Raw genomic sequence first — 25,154 nt, 5'->3', positions numbered from 1 at the left:
GGTTGTGCAGGTCTGCACTGCATAACCATTTCCATCCCTACTCCCCAAACTCGTGCAGCACACCAGCCCTGGAAGTTACCTGTCTATAGCATGGAAAAGCAAGTACATGAATTCATAAATGTTAACAAGCAGTGCATTTGTAAAGCTAAAAAGAAACATTTTGCCTAGGTGTCCTTTCAGATCATCAGTCTCTCTGCTCAGCCAAGCCCAATTCTTTTAATCCCTATCTTCATCCACTTGCCTCTCTAAAATTGATTGGGCTTCTCCGAGGATCTTCATGTTTGTACAAAGCAAGCCCAAGCTAAATTTTCAAGATCAAGGAGAAAATATACACTTTTCCCTGCCTAGATAAAACCTTCAAACAGAACAAAATGATGGACCAGCATTGCTACTGTCCAGATGTTCATGTCCCCCTAAAATTTGTATGTTGGAACCTAAAACCCAATGTGATAGTATTAAGAGGTATGATGGTTGATATAGTTTGGCTGTGTCCTCGCCCAAATCTCATCTTAAATTGTAGCTCCCATAATTCCCATGTGTTGTAGGAGGGACCCGGTGGAAGGTAAATGAATCATGGGGACAGGTCTTTCCTGTGCCATTCTCGTGACAGTGAGTAAGTCTCACTAGATCTGATGGTTTTATAAAGGAGAGTTCTCTTGCACACGCCCTCTGCCTGCTGCCATGTAAAACGTGTCTTTGGTCTTCCTTCACCTTCTGCCATGACTGTGAGGCCTCCCCAGCCACCTGGAGCTGTAAGTCCATTAAATAAATTACCCAGTCTTGGGTATGTCTTTATTAGCAGCATGAGAATGAACAAATACAATAGTATTACAAGTAGGGGCTCTGCCCTCATGAATGGGATTAGTGCCCTTACAAAAAAGGCTTGAGGGAGACTGACTGTTCCCTTTCACCATGTGAGGATGCCACAAGAAGGCACCATCTGTGAAGCAGAGAGCAAGCTGCCACCAGACACTGAATCTGCTGATGCCTTGATTTGGACTTCCCAGTCTCCAGAACTGTCAGTTACTCTCTCTTCTTAGGATCACATGACCAGAATTCTCCTAAGTCAGACAGGGTCAATGTTTTGCCTTAATTCTTGACTTGCCTCTTTTTAACTCTGACACTAATTTTTCTCTTGGTTCACCTAAGACATCTATAGCACAACTTTATTGTTCTACATTTCAGATTATTTTCTGGCAAGGTTTCTCTGACAAAGCATACAAATTTTGCAACATGAAGCAATATACATTTCTCGACTTCAAAAAAATATGGTTTCCTCATAATGTATATGAAAACATATAAAAGGTGGGTTAGATTATTAAATTCTGTAACTTATACATTAATAACTTATAAAGTTTATGAATTATTATATACAAATGATGCAAGAACATACAGCAAAATTAATGCTATCATTCATAGTGGACCTCCTCCATCATCACAGAGAAAATCTTTTCATCGATGACCAGCACTGACTCCAATATTACCCAAGATCTATATTTAGTATGTGTTTAGGAGCATCATGGTTCCTTATTCAGAGGATGAGATTATATGGAAATGGCCTATCACATCTAGTTGAGCACAAAGAGACCCAGTGCAGTACAGGAACAATGTATGAAATGCTTAAAAATGACTATTCATTGCACATTAGAGAATGCGTATGTCACATTTTTACAATTACAGAACTCTTTTTTTTTTTTTTTTTTGAGACACAGCCTCACTTCATCACCCAGGGTGGAGTGCAGTGATGTGATCTCAGCTCACTGCAACCTCTACCTCCTGGGTTCAAGTGATTCTTGTGCCTCAGCCTCCTGAGGAACTGGGACTACAGGCACGCACCACCAGGTTCAGCTAATTTTTGTAGTTTTAGTAAAGACAGGGTTTCACCATGTTGTCCAGGCTGGTCTCAAACTCCTGACCTCAAGTGATTCTCCCATCTCAGCCTCCTAAACTGCTGTGATTACAGGCATAAGCCACTGTGCCCGGCAACATTATATTCTATCATTTTTATAAAAATAGCAGCAACCTGTAAAAGTTCCCAGGGGAAAGCTGCATGGTCATATAGGGAGGGTTCACCAGGAAAGCTCCTACCTGCCTGTCTGCCAAGTGACCTTAAAAGGGAGCATAACTTGGTGAATTTGACATGATTCACATCATGATTCATGGGCTGGGAAACTGTATTCCACTCCAGGCTCATTCAGGCTCGAGGATGCTCTTGCATGTGAATTAAACCCACAGGAGACTGATGCACAAAACCAGAATAGACCTTTATTTTACAATAAGAATTATATAACTGCCGAGAGGTCTGAGAAGGACAGTGGGATAATCACATTCTCTGCTCAAAGGCAGACTCTCCAGAAAGCCATTTTACTGGGTGCCTGTTGCGGGGAACATGGAATCAGAATCAGTATGAGATGTGCCTAATTCGAATGTAACTGCATCAGGCCCTGAAAACCTAGTGTGTCTGTCTCCACAACACAGGCCTATCAGAAATGACCACTACAGAGTCAGGCAGGGTGCCCACCCCTGCTTAGCACCTCAGTGAATATGGCCAGTATCTGCTTCTCAGATTCTCTTTTTTCTCTGCTTCCCTTTTAAACAACCTCACCTCTGATTATTGCAGTGTTTTTGTTTTTGTTTTTGTTTTCTTGTGAGACAGGATCTCACTCTGTAACCCAGGCTGGAGTGTGATGGTGTGATCATGGCTCGCTGTAGCCTCAACCTCCCAGACTCAAGCGATCCTCCCACCTCAGCTTCCCAAGCAGCTGGGACCACAGGTGTGTACCACCACATCTGACTTATTTTTCTTAATTTTTGTAGAGATGGGGATCTCCCTATATTGCTAGGGCTGGCCTGGAACACCTAGGCGCAAGCAGTCCTCCCACTTCAGCCTCCCAAAGTGCTGCAATTTGAGGCATGTGCCACAGCACCTGGCCTACTGCAGTATAGATACAGATCTGAATACTTTTCTTAAGAGTACTGTACAGTTAAATCAAGCTGCCCTGGAGCCATTCTGTCTCTTTGAGTTTCCTTCTCTACTCTGACCTTTAAGTGTCTATTTTATTCCTTATTTTCTAGTTCATAGAAGACATTTCACTATCACACCTGTGTATTTACTGCCCACATTAACTAAATTATTGTGTACTTATTCATGTTTCTACAAAGCTTGAAAAAGATTTTTTTTTAATTATCAACATAAAAACTCTGAAGAGAGGAGCCTTGAAGATGTTTTTAAAAAATTGAGTGAGCAGTTGAGGTAAATAATGAATGCTTTTATAATCACAGATCATTTAACTTTAAATAGCATAAAAATTCTTCTTAGCAAATCGTAACTAACAAGAAGAAGGAAATATAATGGTCTGATAATTAATCAAATACCCAAAATGATGGCTAAGGAAAAAAAATCCACCACCATTACCTGAATGACCTTTCAGTGAAATGAGTGTTGTGGATTTTAGAATTCAGAATTCTCTGTTCTTCTTCCTGTGAGTATCTCCATCTAGCTGCTTTCCAGTCCTAATATTACTTAGCCTGTCTGGCAACATTGGTCTCTCTTGTTCTTGAAAGCTTCCCACAGCCAAGCACAGTGGCTCATATATGTAATCCCAGCACTTTGGGAAGCTGAGGCAGGAGGATCACTTGAGTTCGAGATTAACCTGGGCAACATAGGGAGGTCCCATCTCTACAAAAATTAAAACATTAGCTAGGCATGGTGGTTCACACCTATGGTCTTAGATCCTCAGGAGGCTCAGGTGAGAGGATCACCTGAGCCTAGGGAGGTCAAGGCTGCAGTGAGCTATGATCATACCACTACATTCCAGCCTGGATGACGGAGCAAGACTGTCTCAAAAAAGAAAAAGGAAGAAGGAGGAAAGAAAAGAAGGAAGAAAGAGGAAGGAGGAAGAAGGAAGAAGAAAAGAAAGAAGAAGAGGAGGAGGAAGAGGAGAAAGGAGGAGGAGGAGAAGAAGGAGAAGGAAGGAAGGAAGGAAGGAGGGAGGGAGGGAGGGAAGGAGGGAGGGAGGGAAGGAAGGAAGGAAGGAAGGAAGGAAGGAAGGAAGGAAGGAAGGAAGGAAGGAAGGAAGGGAGGGAGGGAGGAAGGGAGGGAGGGAGGGAGGGAGGGAAGGAAGGAAAGAAGGAAGGAGAGAAGAGAAGCAGCAGAAGAAGAAATAAGAAAGCTTCCACGATGGTTTCCATGCGCTACTCTCTAATTCTCCTCATCACTGCTCTCTGGCCACACTTCGAGGGCTCTGTCACTGCATGCCCTTCCTCTGCCTGCTCTGAGGCCTGGCACTCCGCAGGTCTCCATCTGTACCTCTTTTCCTTCTTCCTCTACTTAATCTCATTCACTCCCGCGACTTTAAGAACTACTTAAATACAATGATTTGAAACGAGACAAAATGCATAAGCACAGCATAACACATATTAATAGTTCCTCATTGTTCGTTTTCTTGCTTTTTCATTAGTCATCCTGAGATTCAGAAGTGTATTTGCACCTGCCTACCCAGCACCTCCACTTGACCATAGTTCCCTTTAACTCTTCAACTTCATCTGCTCAAAACACTTTTTTAAAACATCTCAAATCTTTTCTCCCATGATCTCTATCTGAGCTCATGATATCACCATCCACCTGCTTTCCCAAGCCCGGGGTTTGGAAGCCATAGTGAATGTGAGGCAATACGTAACAGTGACTGTGTGACACTAATTGTTCACAATGTGCAAGAGAAAACTGCAAGGCTGGCTGCTGAATATGCCTGATAAATAACTGTCAGCCTATGCTGGTAGTGTGATTAGGAAGCAGAGTGAAAGGGAAGAATGATTGGGTTCTGAGAGAGCCTTTATTCATATGTATATGTCATTTCTAATTATAAATACGGAAATCTGATTAATCCTGTTTTTCCCACTCAACTCTAAGTTCTAAAAGAGCTGGACCCACCTCTGTTTTGCTCATCACTGCATGCCCAGCACCTAGTACAGGGCCTCACATATAGTAAATGCTCAGTAAACACTCGGTTCCAATTCTCTATAACCAAAGCTGACAATTCAGACTGATAAAGACAAACATTTTATGAATTATTTACATACAGTAATAAGTGTATCTATAAATGTATTGTCATGATACATAAATATACAGAAGATAGAAATCTGCTGCCTGCTGGCACTTTGTCCTTTTCCTTAAAATCCTGCATTTATAGAAATAATATTCACTCCAGCCTTAAAATAAACAAACTAAAAAACCTCCTCTCCCTAACCCCTCACCTGATCATCACATCCTATCAACTTGGTCCTCTAAAATTCAGCTCAAAAGTTGCTATCTCTGTATAAAGCTACTGGCTCTCTATGTTCCAAATGCATTCCGCATATTATTGTGTATAATAGTAACATATTATAATTATTTTAGTGTCTCCTCCTTCCTTCCCTCTTCCAAGTCCAGGAGCTACTTAAAGATTTTCAGGATCTCTTGTGCAATAACTGGGCTGAACATAGTACCTGATAACTAATTGACAGTCAATACATCACAAGTCAAAAGAAAAAAGAAATAGGATTTGGGAACATGAACACAGAATTTTGACAGCCACAGTGAATTCTTTCATCCTTCCTACTCTGCACCTGTCTGTGGCTTTTTCCTCCACCATGTTCTGTCACATCCACATCATTAGCTCGTGTCAGACAGCCCTCCTTGTGACTTCCGTGATGTATGGCTGTGGGCATGGAATGGATGTACTTAACATTATGGCTCTTTTACTTCTTTCTTCCTCTTTATTCTGTCCCTTATCAGAAGCAAAGACCACAACATGTAAAAGTCTAACACAAAGTACTAAAATATGCAAAGATAATATATGCATAGAGGTGTTGATTAAAACATTGACAAAAATGAAAGAATGCTGCTTTCAAGACACTCAGGTCTCTTTCTATACCTAAGTATATTATTCAACCATCAGAAAAGAACCAACTCTTTCCTAGATAAGAGACAACAGCACTTGCCCCCACCCATACTAATGCCACAGCTATTTGTTCATCAAAGCAAATGAATGACTTTGTATTTGAATAGAAACGAGGGGCACTCTGAGCTCTGAGGTGACAGATGATCCACGGATCAGTCACTCTCCAGTGGGGGTATGAGAAAAGTGAGGAAGAGAAAGTGATTCTGAGTACTTTGGATTAATATTTGAATCTCAATCTTTATGAAAGAAACAGGAGCTTAACTTGCTATATAAAAGGTTTCAGTAGATAATAGATTTTTTGACATTGTTATACAAGTAGATAGAATATTAATGAAATATTCTAATGAATATTTATGGATTAATGAAAGCAATTACTAAGTGCTGTTACTATAAGTGGAATAGTTTCACTGTATCATATGTCCTAGTGATTCTTCACTTAGCCCAGATGATGCCAGGGGCTATTTGACAAAATGTTTCTTATATCTAAGAAGGTATATTTTGCTGGTTTAAACCATACTCTTTGACATTCGTACCCACTGTGGATTTATGCCTCTTGTACACTCATTACAATTTAAGCAGAAACATTTTTCATGAGCAGAAAAGGAGAAATCTTAGATTTCACTAGCGAAAAAGCCACTGTCCCCACTGTCCTATTGTGATATGCTAATATTCACCCTGGAAAGAATAATTTAAGAACTCAAGCCTCTATATATGCAATTCAACTACTGTAAATTCAAAGATGGTCACAACAATTTATATACTCTTAAAATTATGAAGGGTTAAAGAACTAATTATGAAACACAATTTTTGTCTTTCTTCCCTACACAGGGAAAAATTTCTTAAAGACAAAAAATACATAACAAAGAGAAAATTAATAAATTCAATTACGTTAACTACATTAAATTAAGAATTTTATCAAAGGACACCACAAAAAGAGTAAACTGTATAGATGAAGATATCTGAAACACATACAAATAATAAAGGACTAGGGGCCAGAATATGTATTACACAAAGAACTCCTATAGGTCATTTTGAAAACACAGATAATACCTCAAATGGCTAAAGACTTAAACAGGCATTTCATAAATTAGGAAATCAAAATATAAATATGAAAAATTGCTCAATCTTATTAGTAACTAGGGAAATGCAAATTATAACTACCATAGGATAATATTATACACCCACCAGTTCAGCCAAATCTTAAAATCTGACAATATCCAATAATGGTGAGGATAGAGCATTCTTATACTCTGCTGGAAGGTAAATAAATTGGTATGATTGCTTTGGAAAATACAGGAAGGTTGAAGATTAGCAATTCTACACCACAGTGATCACGTTCATAGAAATTCACAAACATGTTCATCAGCTATATGTACAACAGGTGCAGAACAGCACTATTCATAATAGCCCAGTGAAAGCAAGTCAAAACCCATCAACTAAAAAATGGATAAACTGTGGTACAATCATACAATGGGATACTATACCATAACAAAATGAAATAACTAGCACTGTGTACAACAACCTGGAGAATCTCACACACAAAAAAAAAGTTAAATAAAAGAAAAAGCACTAAGTAATATATGCAATATTATTCCATTTATGTAAAGTTCAAAAAGCAGACAAAAACTAAATTATGTGTGATAAAACTATAAAAGAAAATCAAATAATTATGACAAGTTGTGGACAATGGTTGTCTGGGACAGAGAAAGTTACGATGGAGAAGGGCACAAATGGAGATTGTGCGGTGCTTATGATATTCTACTTCCTTCCTCTGGGTGGTGGCTACATGAATAGCAGCTTTATATTATTTGTTAAACTGTACATTCATGTTTGTGCACCTTTTCTGTATATATGGTATATTTCCCACAAGATGTTCTTCAGAAAAGTTATACAGACATATAGGACTAGATGGTCTGGTAAAAGAATGACAGGAGATAGGCCGGGCGCGGTGGCTCAAGCCTGTAATCCCAGCACTTTGGGAGGCCGAGACGGGTGGATCACGAGGTCAGGAGATCGAGACCATCCTGGCTAACACAGTGAAACCCCGTCTCTACTAAAAAATACAAAAAACTAGCCGGGCGAGGTGGCGGGCGCCTGTAGTCCCAGCTACTCCGGAGGCTGAGGCAGGAGAATGGCGTAAACCCGGGAGTCAGAGCCTGCAGTGAGCTGAGATCTGGCCACTGCACTCCAGCCTGGGCAACAGAGCAAGACTCTGTCTCAAAAAAAAAAAAAAAAAAAAAAAAAAGAATGACAGGAGATAGACAAAAGGCAAACAAAAAATATAATCAGGAGGTAATTAGTTCTATGAAGAAAAGAAAAGCAGGATGGGGAATAGGTTGAGAAGAGAGAACTATTTAACAGCTTGTAGCATCAGTGTCACCATAGTTAAGCCTCATGGAGTGCCACTGTGAACACGGCAAAGGCAATGCAAATTGAATGCACAATGAAGTTTCAAATTGTGCTGCATGCAAGGTTTCATAAAGTCCACAAGAGATGGCTCCAATAACATTAAAAGTCCCTGACAGATAAAGATCTGGTAGCATTAGACTGCTAACAATTGAAGAAAAGAAAATAAGAAAGGCTGTCTATAATTTGGGTGCTTCATGAGAGAATAATCTTAATGATGAAATTTTTTTTAAGGCTTAGAAAAACTAATGAAGCCCTCAAATATGGTGTAAGATCTCTTTATAAGAATGCTGCAGCTGGACACGGTAGCTCACACCTGTAATCCCAGCACTTTGGGAGGCCGAGGTGGGCAGATCACGAGGTCAGGAGATTAAGACCATCCTGGCTAACACGGTGAAACCCCATCTCTACTAAAAATACAAAAAAATTAGCTGGGCGTGGTGGCAGGTGCCTGTAATCCCAGCTACTCGGGAGGCTGAGGCAGGAGAATGGTGTGAACCTGGGAGGTGGAGCTTGCAGTGAGCTGAGATCGTGCCACTGCACTCCAGCCTGGGTGACAGAGTGAGACTGCGTCTCAAAAAAAAAAGAATGCTGCAAGAGTCAAATGTGAAGCGAAAGCTGTTGTAATTGCCTTTTTTGTAGAAAAACAATCAAGCTATAAATAACAATAAAGCATTTTTAATTTGAAAAATTAGATGACTGTTTTTATCTAGATAGATAGATACATAGATAGGTTTATTTATTTTTTGTTTGTTTGTTTTGAGGCAGAGTCTCACTCTTTTGCCCAGGCTGGAGGTACAGTGGCATGATCTCAGCTCACTGCAACCTCTGCCTCCCGGGTTCAAGCGACTCTCCTGCCTCAGCCTCCAGAGTAGTTGGGATTACAGGCACCTGCCACCACGCCCGGCTAATTTTTGTATTTTTAGTAGAGACAGGGTTTCACCATGCTGGCCAGGCTGGTCTCGAACTCTGGGCCTCAAGTGATCCACCCACTTTGGCCTCCCAAAGTGCTTGGATTACAGGTGTGAGCCATCACGCCAGGCTATCAATATGTTTTTATGTTGACATACTTTAATAGAGCTTCGATCAATCTTTCTTTTCCCTAATTTTTCCTATTTGAAAAGAATCCATTCTCTCCTCTTTTGTCCAGCAAAATGTAAAACATTGATAAGATTTATACCTTTTTTAAAAAAATAGACTATGATTGAACCCACACATTCGATAAACATTTGTTCATCACCTACTACGTGCTAGGCTCTGGGGAGAAACAAAAACAAACGAAACAAGAATCACCAAGACTCAAGAGGCTGACAACGAACAGGGACTAAAAAGGCTAGAAAACCACTGGCTTCAGGAATCTGTGGTGAGTACTATTCAAAAAGAGTGTCCAGGCCGGGGACGGTGGCTCACGCCTGTAATCCCAGCACTTTGGGAGGCTGAGGCGGATGCATCATTTGAGGTTAGGAGTTTGAGACCAGCCTGGCCAACATGGTGAAACCCCACCTCTACTAAAAATAGAAAAATTAGCCAGGCGTAGTGCCGGGCGCCTGTAGTCACAGCTACTTGGGAGGCTAAGACAGGAGACTCGCTTGAACCTAGGAGGCGGAACTTGCAGTGAGCCGAGATTGCGCCACTGCACTCCAGCCTGGGCGACAGAGCAAGACTCCGTCTCAAAAACAAAAACAAAAACAAAAAAACAAAAAAAAACCAAAGTGTGTCCAAAGGAAAGGCCTCTAAATCAGATTTCTCATGGGGCATTAGAAATATAGAATTTTGTTTTTGCCACATTTTTCATACAATCTTAGCTTAATAACAAAAACACAAATTAGTCACAGGCAGTCTTCAGGACAAAAAAATAAATCAGAAATATAAATTCTGAATAAGCTATAAACTGGATACCAAGGCCTTGAATAATTCCATTTTCTTAACTTTAAGTTGATATCTTATAAGACAGGAGTGCAACATCGAAAGGCTGTCTTGTTTGAATTATAAATCTTCACTTTAAAGTGGCAGATGGAGAGCCTTATGTTCACAGAAAGCCAGCCAAAGGCTCAGAAAAGGTAACCGCTCTGCCAAAGGGAAAGACACAAAACAGAAAACATGGTTCTGAACTTGTATGCCCTCGAAGGGTTAACAGATGCCTGAATCTGTGAGAATTTTGCAGAATTAGAATGGAACTAGTGCAAAGTCCTCCAATGTGTTTTCCTTTCTGGGCCATGCAAACATGTACGTTCTACGAAAGATTTCAAGTACACCAAAAAAACCCGGGTTTCCCATCACAGAATCTAAGTCGCCACATTTTCTCTGGTGTATATCATGTTATTGAAGGAGTTATTGTCCTTTGTATTTTTTAGCTCTGCTTCCTTAAATGCCAAAACTACACACACGAAGTATGTAATATGAACACTGTGAGAATGAGGAGATGCAAGCAGTATTTTATTCACCTGAAGAAACTAAAACCCAACATTTTGCTTTTTGTCTGCAGACACAGTTCCTGTAAACACAGAATCAAATACGGAGCGCGTAGAAAATAAAAGATCCTCCACACTATCGCACTTCCTTCAAGGGAGGCTACTCGGGAGGCTGAAGCAGCAAATTGCTTGAACCCGGGAGGCGGAGGTTGCATTGAGCTGAGATCGCGCCACTGCACTCCAGCCTGGGCGACAGAGCGAGACTCCGTCTCAAAAAACAAACAAACAAAACAACAACAACAACAACAACAACAAAGATATTGTATTCTTGACATTTTGGCATTTTCTAAAATATTACATTTTTATAAAATGTCTCTGCCATGGAAAAAAAAAAAATCCACCTTTGCCAGAGCAAAGGAAGCCAGTGAAACAAGTAATTCATTGGGAGTATAATTATAAGCATTTAGCATTGTTTTGAACATGAGAAAAAGGCAAGCTTTCATCTAAGAGATTTTCATAATCTCAAGAAATAATTCATCTGCCATTTATTTTCAGGGAAATGTGGAGCTTCTTGGAAGAAGCCCAGAGGATCCTGCTGTTAAATCAAGACCCATGCAGGAAAAAAAATTATCCACTCCACAATAACATGGCAGGTAACACAAAGGCAGTGGTACTTCTCCAGCAGGGAGAGGCCCCCTCAATACAGGAACTCCTGCCGGCTGACTTAATTACAGCGCAGCAAGGGAAGCCACTACAAAGGCAGGAGCCACTGAACAGAGAGCTGCGGAGATCCGTCCTCGGTACACGGACAGATGGTTCCGCTGCTTCTCGGCTGGTATAAGACCTTCTAGAGAACTCTGAAAACTGAAACACGCCAACGAGTTTTCTGTTACCAGTAATTTTTTTTTAACTCTGTGCCCAGGCCAGGCGCGGTGGCTCATGCCTGTAATCTCAGCGCTTTGGGAGGCCAAGGCGGGCGGATCGCGAGGTCAGGAGTTTGAGCATCCTGGCCAACACGGTGAAACCCCGTCTCTACTAAAAATACAAAAATTAGCTGGGCATGGTGGCACGTGTCTGTAATCCCAGCTACTTGGGAGGCTGAGGCACGAGAATCGCTCGAACCCCGGAGGAGGAGGTTGCAGTGAGCTGAGATTGCACCACGGCACCCCAGCCTGGTGACAGAGCGAGACTCCATCTAAAACAAACAAACAAACAAACAAAAAACCCTTTGTGCCCACCTTATGCCAGTATAAAAGTAATCTGAATTTGAAAGTCAATCAGCAAGTATTTACTGAGCGATGTGTAAGGGATAAGGAAAAGGTCTAAAGCAGCTTATCTAGTTTAGGGACATGGATTAAACTCTGATTTAATTTTAGGGCTTTTGACTTTTTCATCACACACACACACACACACACAAAACTAGAGGAGAAGCCATGAAAGCACTCCCTTGAAAATTCTCAGAGACAAATTTACAGAAACAGAGTGAGTCCATATAAGAAACCTGGCCTTATACACAGGGATGACACACTGAAATCTGTTTCATAGCAAAGGTAATTCAAAGTTTCCAAAGCAGTCACTATAGCAGCCACATGGCTTAGAACCCAAAACAGACAGCCCCCTAAATTAGGAAGTCATACACACAGCTGCTAAATAACAGCACTGAGTAAACTCTTATCTTGTAAAAATGTTTAAACAAAATGAAAATTTAACTACAAACTTACAAAGGACTAAGCTTTTACTGTCATACTGTTTTATGGAATTAATAAACATGCAAATTTTCTGCATGCAAACTCTACCTTCCTGGTCACTTTGAAGGATATAAATTAATCAAATCAAATCCAATCTTATGTAAGAATGTACAATAATGCCCGAAGCAATTTAGAACTAACTTACAATTTCCATAGCATAGAATGTATATCTACCTATACACATACATACATATACAGATGCTCCTCAGCTGATGAGCTTATGTCCTAATAAACCCATCATAGTTTAAAAACTATCATAAGTCAAAAATACATTTAATACACCTAATCTATCAAATATAGCTTGCTTAGCCTCACCTACCTTAAACATGCTCAAAACACTTACATTAGCCTACATTTGGGCAAAATCACCTAACACAAAGCCTATTTAAAATAAAGTGCTGAATAGCTCATGTAATTTGTTGACTGGTGTACTGAAACTGAAAAACAGAATAGATGGGTGGGCACCAAAATATGGTTTCTTTTGAAAGCATGGTGCTTTCATACCATTGTAAAGTCAAAAATCATTAAGATGGACCATCATTAAGTCAGGAATCATCGGCATACATATATAAATACATATACATACATATTCCTATTTAATACTGATGTCAACTCTGTAAACTAAAAATGCATAGCTTGGTGAGTCTGAATGAGCTAATATATTTAAAGCACTTGGAGAACTTCTATCAATACAAGTTTTGAAGTCACACTGCCTGAGACTTAGGTTCCATCATTAGACAAATTAATTTATCTGTGCCGCAATTTTCTCATCCATGTAAGTGGAAGTAATAATAAAAGCCTCTACTTCATAGGCTAATGAGGCATATGCTATCTGGCATATTAAATATCTAGCACAATACCCAGTATGTGGTAAGCAATGAACACAAGCGAGCTATTTTTAAACTTTATATATTTGGCTGGGCACAGTGGCTCACGCCTGTAATCTCAGCACTTTGGGAGGCCAAGGCAGGTAGATTGCCTGAGCTCAGGAGTCTGAGACCAGCTTGGCCAACATGGCAATACCCTATCTCTACTAAAAATACAAAAAATTAACCAGGCATGGTGACGCGTGCCTGTAATCCCAGCTACTTGGGAGGCTGAGGCAGGAAAATCACTTGAACCTGGGAGGCGGAGGTTGCAGTGAGCTGAGATCACACCACTGCACTCCAGCCTGGAAGACAGAAGGAGACTCTGTCTCAAAAAAAAAAAGTTTTTACATTTGGCCTCCAGTAAAAAGGAATCCAAATTAAAACTTGGGTCTCCTGATAAATTTGAGAGTACTTTCTGTAGCCATGCTGCTGGGAACCATACAAAGGAGGCATTTAATCAAACTGATACAACTAAGTATTATTATGATACAGTAGCAAATAGTAACAATGGTTGCACATGATGAGACTAAATATCAAAATGTTTACATGATGTCAGAAGATAAGGTCAGGTGGCTCTTCAGAACATCTGCCCCACAACACGTTACCTTGTTACCTTGTTCTTTTCTGCTATGATTCTCTTTGTAAAAAATTATATATCTGAGCAATAAATTGCTACACTAAATATCTGAGAGTACTGCTTTGGGTCACAAAAGCAAAATAATTTGCTTATAAAAACAATTAACTTTAGGCCAGGTGCGCTGGCTCATGCCTGTAATCCCAGCACTTTGGGAGGCCGAGGTGCGCTGATCACTTGAGGCCAAGGGTTCAAGACCAGCCTGGTCAACACGGTGAAATCCTGTCTCTACTGAAAATAAAAAAATTAGCCAGGTGTGGTGGCGCGTGCCTGTAATCCCAGCTACTTAGGTGGCTGAGGCACAAGAATTGCTTGAACCCGGGCAGTGGAGGCTGCAGTGAGCCGAAATCACACCACTGCAATCCAGTCTGGGCAACAGAGCGAGACATTGCCTCAAAAAAAAAACAAAAACAAAAACTTAACTTAAAAATAGTAAATATTCAGTGAAAACTAGTCATGCTAACCAAAACAGTGTTTTAGCTCCAGGTATTAATGGCCACTTCTGGAGCCATAAGCCAAGCTGATGATATAGCTCCTAAATAATGAACTGAAATATGGTTGGCAAAGAATCACCTTCTTAATTTCTTAAGAATGTTCAACTCTGGCACAAAGGGGATCAGGTGAGTATGGGTGAATATCCTTCTAGAAAGATGAGACTAGAAGACTGAAGATCTATGGAAGGGGATGCCCAGTTATTCTCTCTCCCCCTACTCTCAACATTCACTGATTAATTCATGTATTTACCAAAATGGCATGTCAATACCCTGAGCAGCCACTCAGGACAAGACTCCTGCATTGCTACAACACCGATTCCCCAGCCTCTCCTCTGCCCCTCAACCTGCCTTAGCTGTTGTCATTTTATCCACACTGGACAGGACCTGTCCATTTGCTATCTTCCTTCCAATTATGTTTGTCCATGTCTGGACCTGGCTGGCTGCTCCCTGCAGCCCCTTCTGGTTACCTTACCCTGACAGCGATGCAGCCAGAGGCACTAAAGGGTTAGCCCAAGGGCCCCAGCCCTGCATTGGGCCCATGAAGGGGCTTACGATCCTCGTTTTCCGGGTTTGGGTGATGTTAGAGGAAAATGCCCCGGCCCAGCACCATTCCTTTTTGCTTCTGATTTGGAGTTCTAGACCACAGCCTTAGTCCTGGTCAGTTGTTAAGTAATTATTTAACAGTGTGACATTCAGACCTGCATGGCATCTATACAGTGCCCAATAAAGACAGAGGAGGCCATGGTCCCTACCTTCAAAAAAGAAAAAACGCCACATACGTGCTTGGTGATACAAAGTTGAATAAGACACACAGAATCTGATGGAGAAAACAGACCTGAAAATCAATAATCACAGAGCATTGGAACATTATAGCTGCCTCAGTCTTTACAGGGGAACACAGAGGAGCACCAGCTAACGAATGTGTACGTTGGACAAAGTTATATGCCAGGTACTCCTATATATATGATCTAATGCAAAAATAAACATCAGTCCTATACTGTTTGTTAGATGAAAAAATAGGCTCCAAGATTTAAGAAGCAGAACTGAGAATGCAGGTCCTGCCCTATCATCCTCCTTCACACCTCTCCTTTGTCCCTCTCCACTTTCCTTCCCCCTTTATTTTCCTTTCCTAGAAGGGAAGGAGAGGGTCAGCATCTCGATCAAAAGTCAAAACTCATATGTCAACAGGTAAGTGACAGATGACATAAATGAGGGAGAACACAGTGAGATAACGCGGATGAGATGGAATGGTGGGGACTCTGGTGAATTAGAGATCCATGCTGTTTCTAAAAGAAAGGTGAAGGTGCGGTGGTTCATGCCTGTAATCCCAGCACTTTGGGAGATTAAGGCAGAAGATCGCTTGAGCCCAGGAATTTGAGACCGAGCCAGCCAATATAGTGAAGTGTTGTCTGTACAAAAAATTTAAAAATTAGCCAGGTGTGGTGATGTACACCTGTAGTCCCAGGTACTCAGGAGGCTGAGATGTAAGGATCACTTAAACCCAGGAGGTCTAGGCTGCAGTGAGCTGTGTTTGTCTCACTGCACTCCAGCCTGGGTGACAGAGCAAGACCCTGTCTCAAAAAAAAGCCAGGAATGGTGGCTCACACCTGTAATCCCAGCACTTTGGGAAGCCGAGGCAGGTGGATCACCTGAGGTCACAAGTTCAAGACCAGCCTGGCCAACATGGTGAAAGCCCATCTCTACTAAAAATATAAAATTAGCCAGGCATGGTGGCATGCACCTGTAATCCCAGCTACTCAGGAGTCTGAGGCAGGAAAATGGTTTGAACCTGGGAGATGGAGGCTGCAATGAGCTAAGACCACGCCACTGCACTCCAGCCTGGGTGACATGGCGAGATTCCGTCTCAAAAAAAAAAAAAAAAAAAAGAAAAGAAAAGAAAAGAAAAAGAAAAAGGAGGGGAGAGGGGAGGGAGAGGACAGCAGAGGAGTGGGGTGGAGGGGAACAGAGGGGAGTGGAGGGGAATGGAGGGGAGGGGAGGGGAGAGGAAAAGAGAGGAGAGGAGGACTCATTCAGCTCCAGCCCTCTGATGCCACACAGAAATGTGGGCCCAAGGCTCTCTGAAATCTTCCAGATTTTTGAGACTGGCCTGAAATCCAGTTTATATGATTCTCCTTCTTGAAAAAAGCAGCTCCCTAAATCAAAATGTTTGTCAATCACCAGACCTGACTGTGGCCACGGGATACCAGCTTGCAATATCTGCTGTAGACCAAAGGTGGCCAGGCTTGTCAGCATTGCTCCCGTCACTATGGTGTTTCACTTAAAGAGTTTAACAACCAAGCAGTCACTGCAAAACAAACCACAGGACTGGTGCCACTACTGTTATCAAGACTTTATTTCTGAGGTATTAAGGAGAGAGGCACACAATGACAGAGTCATGATGCTGAAAACAACTGACTCACTTCCTTGACATCCCTACAAAGTAGCTTTTTGGCTTGTGCTTAACCATCATGATAAGCCAACAGGGAAGTCTCTCTCTCCTCAGACGGCCTGCTCACTTTCACTCTGCTCTTGGTCATTCGAGAAGGTCTTTTTTTTATATTAAGTTGAGCTCTGTATCCCTGTACCTGCCACCCATTGGTCTCTGGACCACTTTACCTAGAACACAATATTCCAGGAGCAAGAAGCCAACATTATCATCACATTACAAACAGTGTTTCTGTTCATGCAGACAAAGATCATGTCAGCTTTTTACTTGGACTAGCACACTTGCCTCCCTGGCCCTCGGGGACCATAGCATGATCTAGCAGTGCGAGTGAGTCAACAAAGGCTTACCAAGTTCCACGGTAGGGCACAGGGAAAGCTGTTATTTCCATCAGTCACATGTTTTACTTTAATTCTAGCTCAAGAATATATTTATGCCCCAGTCTCCATGTTCCTAATCTACAGTGCATAATTGCTCCCTATAAATAATTATTTTAACTCTGGTTTAAAAAGTACTGGCATCCATTTCAGTAACTGGATGAAGTTGGTTTCACAGAATGTTAAAAAGTATCCATGGCTAGTTTGTTTGACTTTATAGGAATAAAAATGACTTAACATTTTAGCTTTATAACAGAAACTAAGAAATATGGCTCCACACTTAATATGCATCATGAAAGGTAGCCAACTTAGGTCCAGTAAATTACATCATAGAGCATTATAACTATAGAATGCTGCTTGTTTTTCTGGCAAAGTCATGAATCCCTTCCAAATGAGAAACATTTTGGCAGACTCATCTTTTTTTTTTTTTTTTTTTTCCCCAGATGGAGTCTTGCTCTGTTGCCCAGGCTGACTTGCAGTGGCACGATCTTGGCTCACTGCAACCTCCACCTCCCAGGTTCAAGTGATTCTTGTGCCTCAACCTCCTGAGTAGCTGGGATTACAGGTGTGCACCACCATACCCGGCTAATTTTTGCATTTTTAGTAGAGATAGGGTTTCACCATGTCGGCCAGGCTGGTCTCAAATGCCTGACCTCAAATGATCCGCCTGCCTCAGCCTCCCAAAATGCTGGGATTACAGGCATGAGCCACCGCACCTGGCCAGGAGACTCATCTTAAAATTATTTTTCAGACAAAGTATCAATATTGGTATCCATAAGAATTTTCAAATTCAAATAAGCAATATTTCATCTCATAAATTTAAGTGTGAAATATTGTATTATTCCTTCATTTTTATATCTTATCATATGATTTCTTTACATTCTTCCTAGCTCCTTATAAGAAACCTAGGAGCCATCCTGATTTCTCCACCTTCTTTTGCCTCCCATATTTAATTAATTAGCAAATCTTTCAACATATACCCTGAATCAGATCACTTCTTACCCTCAAGTAGATTCTCACTCAGTACAAGCCACCATCATCTCTTACCTGAACTACTCCAATAGCCTCCTAACTTGGCTCACTCTTCCACTGTCTGCAAGGAATAACCAGAGTGATCTTTTAAAAACATGTATGAAATCACATCACTCAGGCAGCTTAAAATAAAATCCAGACTTCTTGCCAGGGCTCAGAGAACCTGCTTGCTGACTCCCTCTCCACTGCCCCTCTCACATTCCCCCTCCCCAACAACTGCCACACTGGAGTCTTTTGGAGTCCTGGTTGAAGGCAGTACTGCCCCCTTGGCGTCAGGGCAGGGAGCGGGTGTCTAGAATGTGTGACTATGTTTTTGTAATTACAGTGACTAGGGATGCTAACCGTCCTGCATTGAGCCACACAGTCCCACAGTGCACAGCACGGTTCCACGCTGCAAAGGCTCGCAGTACCCAAAATGCCATTTGCCATTTTCACAAAAACCTAGTTCATTCCCATCTCAAGATCTCTCCTTTTTTTTTTTTTTTTTTTTTGAGACGGAGTCTCGCTCTGTCGCCCAGGCTGGAGTGCAGTGGCACAATCTCGGCTCACTGCAACCTCCGCCTCCTGAGTTCAAGCAATTCTCCTGCCTCAACCTACTGAGTAGCTGGGATTGCAAGTGTACGCCCAGCTAATTTTTGTATTTTTAGTAGAGACAGGTTTTCACCATATTGGTCAAGCTGGTCTCGAACTCCTGACCTCATGATCTGCCCACCTTGGCCTCCCAAAGTGCTGGGATTACAGGCATAAGCCACAGTGCCCGGCCTCTGTCTCAAGATCTTTACACTTACTGTTACTTTTGACCCAGGAACTGAAATAGTTCCCCATCTTGCTCCTTGTGACCACTTGGGAGTCAGCTCCAACATCATCTCCTCTGAAAGGCCATGCCTGGCCATCATTTCTCAAATAGCCACCCCAACCAGCACCCCTGCCAGTCTTATTATTCCTCCACCTTGCTTTTTTTTTTTTTTCTTCTCTTCTTTTTTTGAGACGGAGTCTCACTCTGTCGCCCAGGCTGGAGTGCAGTGGCGCCATCTCAGCTCACTGCAACCTCTGCCTCCTGGGTTCAAGCAATTGTCCTGCCTCAGCCTCTCAAGTAGCTGGGACTATAGGTGTGTGTCATCATGCCTGGCTATTTTTTTTATTTTTAGTAGAGACAGGGTTTTACTATGTTGGTCAGGCTGGTCTCGAACTCCTGACCTCAGGTCATCTGCCTACCTGGCCTCCCAAAGTGTTGAGATTACAGGCGTGAGCCACCATGCCCGGCCTACAAAAAATTTTTTAAAAATTAGTTGGACCTCTAACCTCAGCACTTTGCAGGGCTGAGGCGGGCGGATCACCTGAGGTCAGGAGTTCAAGACCAGCCTGGACAACATGGTGAAACCTCGTCTATACTAAAAATACAAAAATTAGCCAGGCACAATGGCACGTAAATCCAGCTACTCGGGAGGCTGAGGCAGGAGAATCTCTTGAACCCGGGAGGCAGAGGTTGCAGTGAGTCAAGATCGTGCCACTGCACTCCAGCCTGGGCAACAGAGCAAGACTCTGTCTCAAAAAAAAAAAAAAAGAGTTGGACATGGTGGTGCATGCCTGTAGTCCTGGCTGCTTGTACGGCTGAGGTGGGGGGGTTGCTTGAGCCTGGGAGGTTGAGGCTACAGTAAGCCAAGATCATGCCCTTGCATTCCAGCCTGGGCAACAAAACAATACCCTGTCTCAAAAAACAAACAAAAAGGAATAAAAAGAAGTTTTAAAAGATTTTAAAGTAACAATACGTTTCTCATATTGACAATATTATGACAGAAAAAAAACTCAAGTATTTTGGCTTGAAAATATAAACTATAAACATATGGGGAAAATTATTGGTTTAAAACTGAGCACAAATTATGTTGAATTTTTTTAAGGAAAAGGAACAATTATATTTTTCATAATACTAAAAATGAAATAATATAAAGTGATAAAAAGCAATTAATTCCTATTTAGGTAATATTTCATCTGAGCCTTTTCCATTAAAAGTTTAACTTTTATGTTATTATGAGGTTATTTATACCTAAAGAGACCATTTAAGTATATAGAGAATTAGTACAGGCATTTGTTTTTCCAGTGACTGAGATAAGAGGAAAATAACCAAAGGAAGAATCTGTACAACACTATAGGCAATATTTCAGATGCTTAAGTAGAAATACGCATATGCTTGCTCAAAAATCACAAAGAGCAATGTTAGATTAGAACTTGTACCTTTTCTAACACTTTCTGAAAAGCCCTTAAATAATATTTTTCTCCAAAGTGACTTCTTAAGAATTAGATCAGGTTGGGCGCAGTGGCTCACGCCTGTAATCCCAACACTTTGGGAGGCGGAGGCGGGCAGATCACCTGAGGTCAGGAGTTTGAGACCAGCCTGGCCAACACGGTGAAACCCTGTCTCTACTAAAAATACAAAAATTAGCCGGGCGTGTGGCATGCTGTAATCCCAACTACCCAAGAGGCTGAGGCAGGAGAATTGCTGGAACCTCGGAGGCAGAGGCTGCAGTGAACTGAGATCGAGCCACTGCACTTCAGCCTGGACAACAGAGCAAGAGTCTGTCTCAAAAAAAAAAAAAAAAAAAAGAATTAGATCACAGCCCCAATAAGATTTCTAGTAACATCTAATTAGACAATTGAGTTCCCTTGCTGGAGCTTGTCTGCTTTGCTTATAAAATCATGTGCAAAGTCTAAGACAACCACAACCAGACCCTCAGCATCCTCCTCCTTAATGCTTACTGGGGAAATGGAAATAAACAGTGTGATCTGCCTTCATTCACACTTGTCACTTCCTTGTAAATGTTGAGAGCTTTCCAAAGCAAAGAGCCTATGACAGCAAGGAAGGTTTCCAAAGCCAGTGACTTCAGGGAAAGAACAAAATAAGAAGAATTATTCCATCAGCTACCAATAACTTATATTAAAATGGTAAGAGTAAGACAGTGTGGCATTTGCACAAGAACAGACCAACAAACCAATGTAACAGAATAGTCCAAAAACAGACCCATGCATATATAAAAACTTAATTTATCACAAAGCAGATACTGAAAATTAGGGCAGGAAAGATGGATTGTTCAGTAACCTGTGGTACTGAGATCATAAGCTAATTTTATTGGGGGGTGGGGCAGAATCATGGGAAAAAATTTAATTAGATTTCTACCTCACACCAAATGCAAAAATCAATTCCAGGAAGAATTAAAGATTTAAATATAAAAGGCAAACCATAAGATATTCAGAAGACAATATAGGTGCATGTTTTTATGACTTCATGGAAAGGATTTCTTAAGAATAGGAAAACACAACCTAGAAACACAAAAGAGTGATAAATCAACTAAATTAAAATTATAAACTTCTCTCGTCAAAGGACACCACAGAAAGAGTGAAAAGACAGCCCATGGACTAGGAAAAGATATGTCCTACATATCTAAATAACTACAAAGGCTTAGTATACAGAATATGAGTATAGGTGTATACTCTTACAAATCAATAAGAAAAATATAAACAATCCAATGGTAAATGAGCAAAGACATGAAATGCATTTCAGTGCAGGATAGTCATAAATGCCTGTAAATACTTAAGAGGCATGACCTCATAAGCAGCCACAAAAATGCAAACTAAAGTCACAAGGTACGAAGTGATGACAAGGATGTGGAGACAACGGTGTCTGTTCCTTGTATATTTATATTTTTGCAATTTTATTTTCTGCAGGGTATTTTTTTTTTTTTTTTTTTTTTTTTTTAACAAAGTCTCACTCTGTCACCCAGGCTGGAGTGCAGTGGTATGATCTCGGCTCACTGCAACCTTCACCTCCCGGGTTCAAGCGATTCTCCCGCCTCAGCCTCCCAAGTAGCTGGGATTACAGGCCTGCATCACCATGCCAAGCTAATTTTTGTATTTTTAGTAGAAACAAGGTTTCACTATGCTGGCCAGGCTGGTCTCGAACTCCCAGCCTCAAGTGATCCACCCACCTGGGCCTCCCCAAATGCTAAGATTACAGGTGTGAGCCACCATGCCCTGCTGCCTCCTTTTTTTTTTTTTAGAATACTATCTATGGTGACTATTTCTAGCCTGCCATGATAGCAAGTGTCTTCAAAGAGAGCTGCAGGCATGACCAACCTGCATTCACTCTCATTCTAACCCTAAGATTTCTTCCCTCCTATACACACTTGGTGTGAACAGTCTGCAAACTGTAGTGAGAGCCCACAGGTGGGGTATGAAGTCTGAGAAGACGTATACAGTTTTTCCCACCACATCCAATTTCCCCCACAATGGTTGTAGGATCCTCTGGAGCCGAAATCTGGGGAGATTCTAGGCTTTATCTCCTATTTCCTCTACTCTAAGTGGCCAGAAAACTAATGCTCAGTATTGAACCAATACTGATTCAGCAAATGCATTCAAGGCAAAAGTCAGATTTGATGCATTGCTTACTTTTTTGTTTGTTTGTTTTGTTTTTGTTTTTTGAGATGGAGTTTCGCTCTGTTGCCCAGGCTGGAGTGCAGTGGCACAATCTCAGCTCACTGCAACCTCCACCTCCTGGGCTCGAGCGATTCTCCCACCTCAGGCTCCCAAGTAGCTGGGACTACAGGTGTATGCGACCATGCCCGCCTAATTTTGACTTTTTTTTTTTTTTTTTTTTTTTTTTGTAGAGACAGGGTCTTGTCATGTTGCCCAGGCTGGTCTCAAACTCCTGAGCTGAAGTGATCCACCCGCCTCGGCCTCCCAAAGTGTTGGGATTACAGGCTGAGCCACTGTGCCCAGTCAACACACTGCTTACTTCTAAGAGTTCCTGCTTTAATTCAGTTTTAGCCTCTGAGCATCCTCACCAAGTAGTCAACTCATTCATTCCATTTAAGGGCCACTTTTTTATTTCACTCAGCATGTTTAATTGTTGCCAGCAGGAAGGTTAGTCAGAGGTCTTAGATCACAGGACCACTGTATTGCCAGAATCTAAAGTCAAAAATTCGTTTTAAAACATAAAGCTAATTATGTCACTCTCCTGCTTTGAAACTTTCAATGCTTTTCTCATGATATACAGTGTAAATCTGAGCTCCTAAGTGCTCTTGACCCTGTTCAAAAGGCATAAGGGAAACTTCCCAGAGGAGAAGGAAAATGGAGATTAAACTTGAACCAGCAGCAACAGAGAAAAGACCAGAGCAGGGAAACAGCCAATGAATCCTAATTAACAAATCAAATGGGCAGGAGAATATTCAAGTCCAGTATGGAAAGAACTCAACGTTCAAGGGTCTGATCAATCATTAGAAGCTCAGTCAAGACAGCAGGGCATCAGGGGCTCTCAAAGCCAAGAGTGAAGAATCAGAGGGTCTGTAAGAGATCAGGGTCATTGGGAGCAACATCTATCCAACCACGCGGAAGGACAGTGGGCGCCCAAACCAAAGGGCCAATTAGGCAACCTGTTCACAATAGGAGTTAGACTGAGGAGCTGCCACTCCCTAATTCACAGGAGCCCAGAAGGTTCAAACAGACTCTAAAACACACAAAGGATGGCATGGGAGCAGCAGATCCTCCCAGACCCCTTGTTAGTCAGAGGTACTCCAGGCCTGGCTCTCTAAAGCAAGGCCTTCCCAACTGTGTTACAGTCAGCTATGCTGAAGTGTTGGTTGGCAGAAACTGACAAGCCCCATCACACAGCTTTCCCCATCTGGCCCCAAACTATCTCTCCAGGCTCACCTCCCCTCTCACCCAATTCCATCTACCCTCCTACTGCAACGACACAGACACTGATGAGCAGCACCCTCTCCAGCCTTCCCTCTTCTACAAGCTGTTTCATCTTCCTGAACGACTTTGCCCCTCTTCTCTCCCCAGAAAATCCCTACTCATTCTTCAAAGCCCCTTCAAATGTTGCCTGATCAGAGAGATTACTCTGATTCAAGCTGGGTTTACTACCCTCCACTCCTATCGAGCACAATCAACACATTATTATTTTATTATTATTACTATTATTGTCACCATCACATCCATCATTTATCAAGTGCTTGTCATGTGTCAGGTACCGTATTAAATCCTCCACATGCATTTTTCCTTACCACTTGTAGTTATTATCGTTCTCCATCTTACTGAGGAGGAAACCAATGTTCACATCATTTCAAGTATTGGCCTGAGGACACAGAGCTGCTAAAGGGATTTCAAACATAGTCTGTTCTTAACTCAAAAACCCATATTCTTTCCAGTAAAATATCACAATTTGTTTTTATCTCTGTTGCCTCCAACAACAAATAAGTAACTTAAAAATAAAGATCATGTCTTCCTAATTTTTGTGTAGCCCGCATAATACCTGGCATATAGATGATGCTCTCTAAAGACTTAATAGATAAATAAATGAATAACAAGCATTCAATCCATTTTCTCAGGAATCTGAATGACAACTGTAGCACAGAACCAGTAATACAATGTTGAGACTGTCTGTATGCCCCCTTTGGCTAGGGTCTACTGGATGGCTCATATTACGGAGAATAAAGGACAGAGAGTTCAAGACACTTAGATAAGATTCAGGTACAAGGAACCAGGCAAGTTAGCACAGTGTCTTTTGAATAAATGGGTTTAATCTAGGCACACAAATGGTTATTTTTAAAACAAGTGGTCTACTCCAACTTCTTTTAAAATAACTCACTGTCTTTTTATTTTGAGATGGAGTCTTGCTCTGTCGTCCAGCATGGAGTGCAGTGGCGCAATCTCGGCTCACTGCAATCTCCGTCTCCCAGGTTCAAGCGATTCTCCTGGCTCAACCCCCGGGTAGCTGGGATTATAGGCGCCTGCCACCACGCCCGGCTT

General features: G+C 41.6%; 1 protein-coding gene across 12 annotated transcripts in view; it reads right to left on the bottom strand.

Annotated features, from left to right (window-relative positions):
• BICD1 (BICD cargo adaptor 1) overlaps positions 1-25,154 on the bottom strand; it is a 276,025-nt gene that overhangs the window by 234,221 nt on the left and 16,650 nt on the right. The gene's annotated exons all lie outside the window — the stretch shown is intronic.

This window comes from Chlorocebus sabaeus, chromosome 11 (assembly GCF_047675955.1).
Source record: "Chlorocebus sabaeus isolate Y175 chromosome 11, mChlSab1.0.hap1, whole genome shotgun sequence".
Classification (NCBI taxonomy): Eukaryota; Metazoa; Chordata; class Mammalia; order Primates; family Cercopithecidae; genus Chlorocebus; species Chlorocebus sabaeus.
This window is presented reverse-complemented; position numbering and strand designations above follow the sequence as displayed.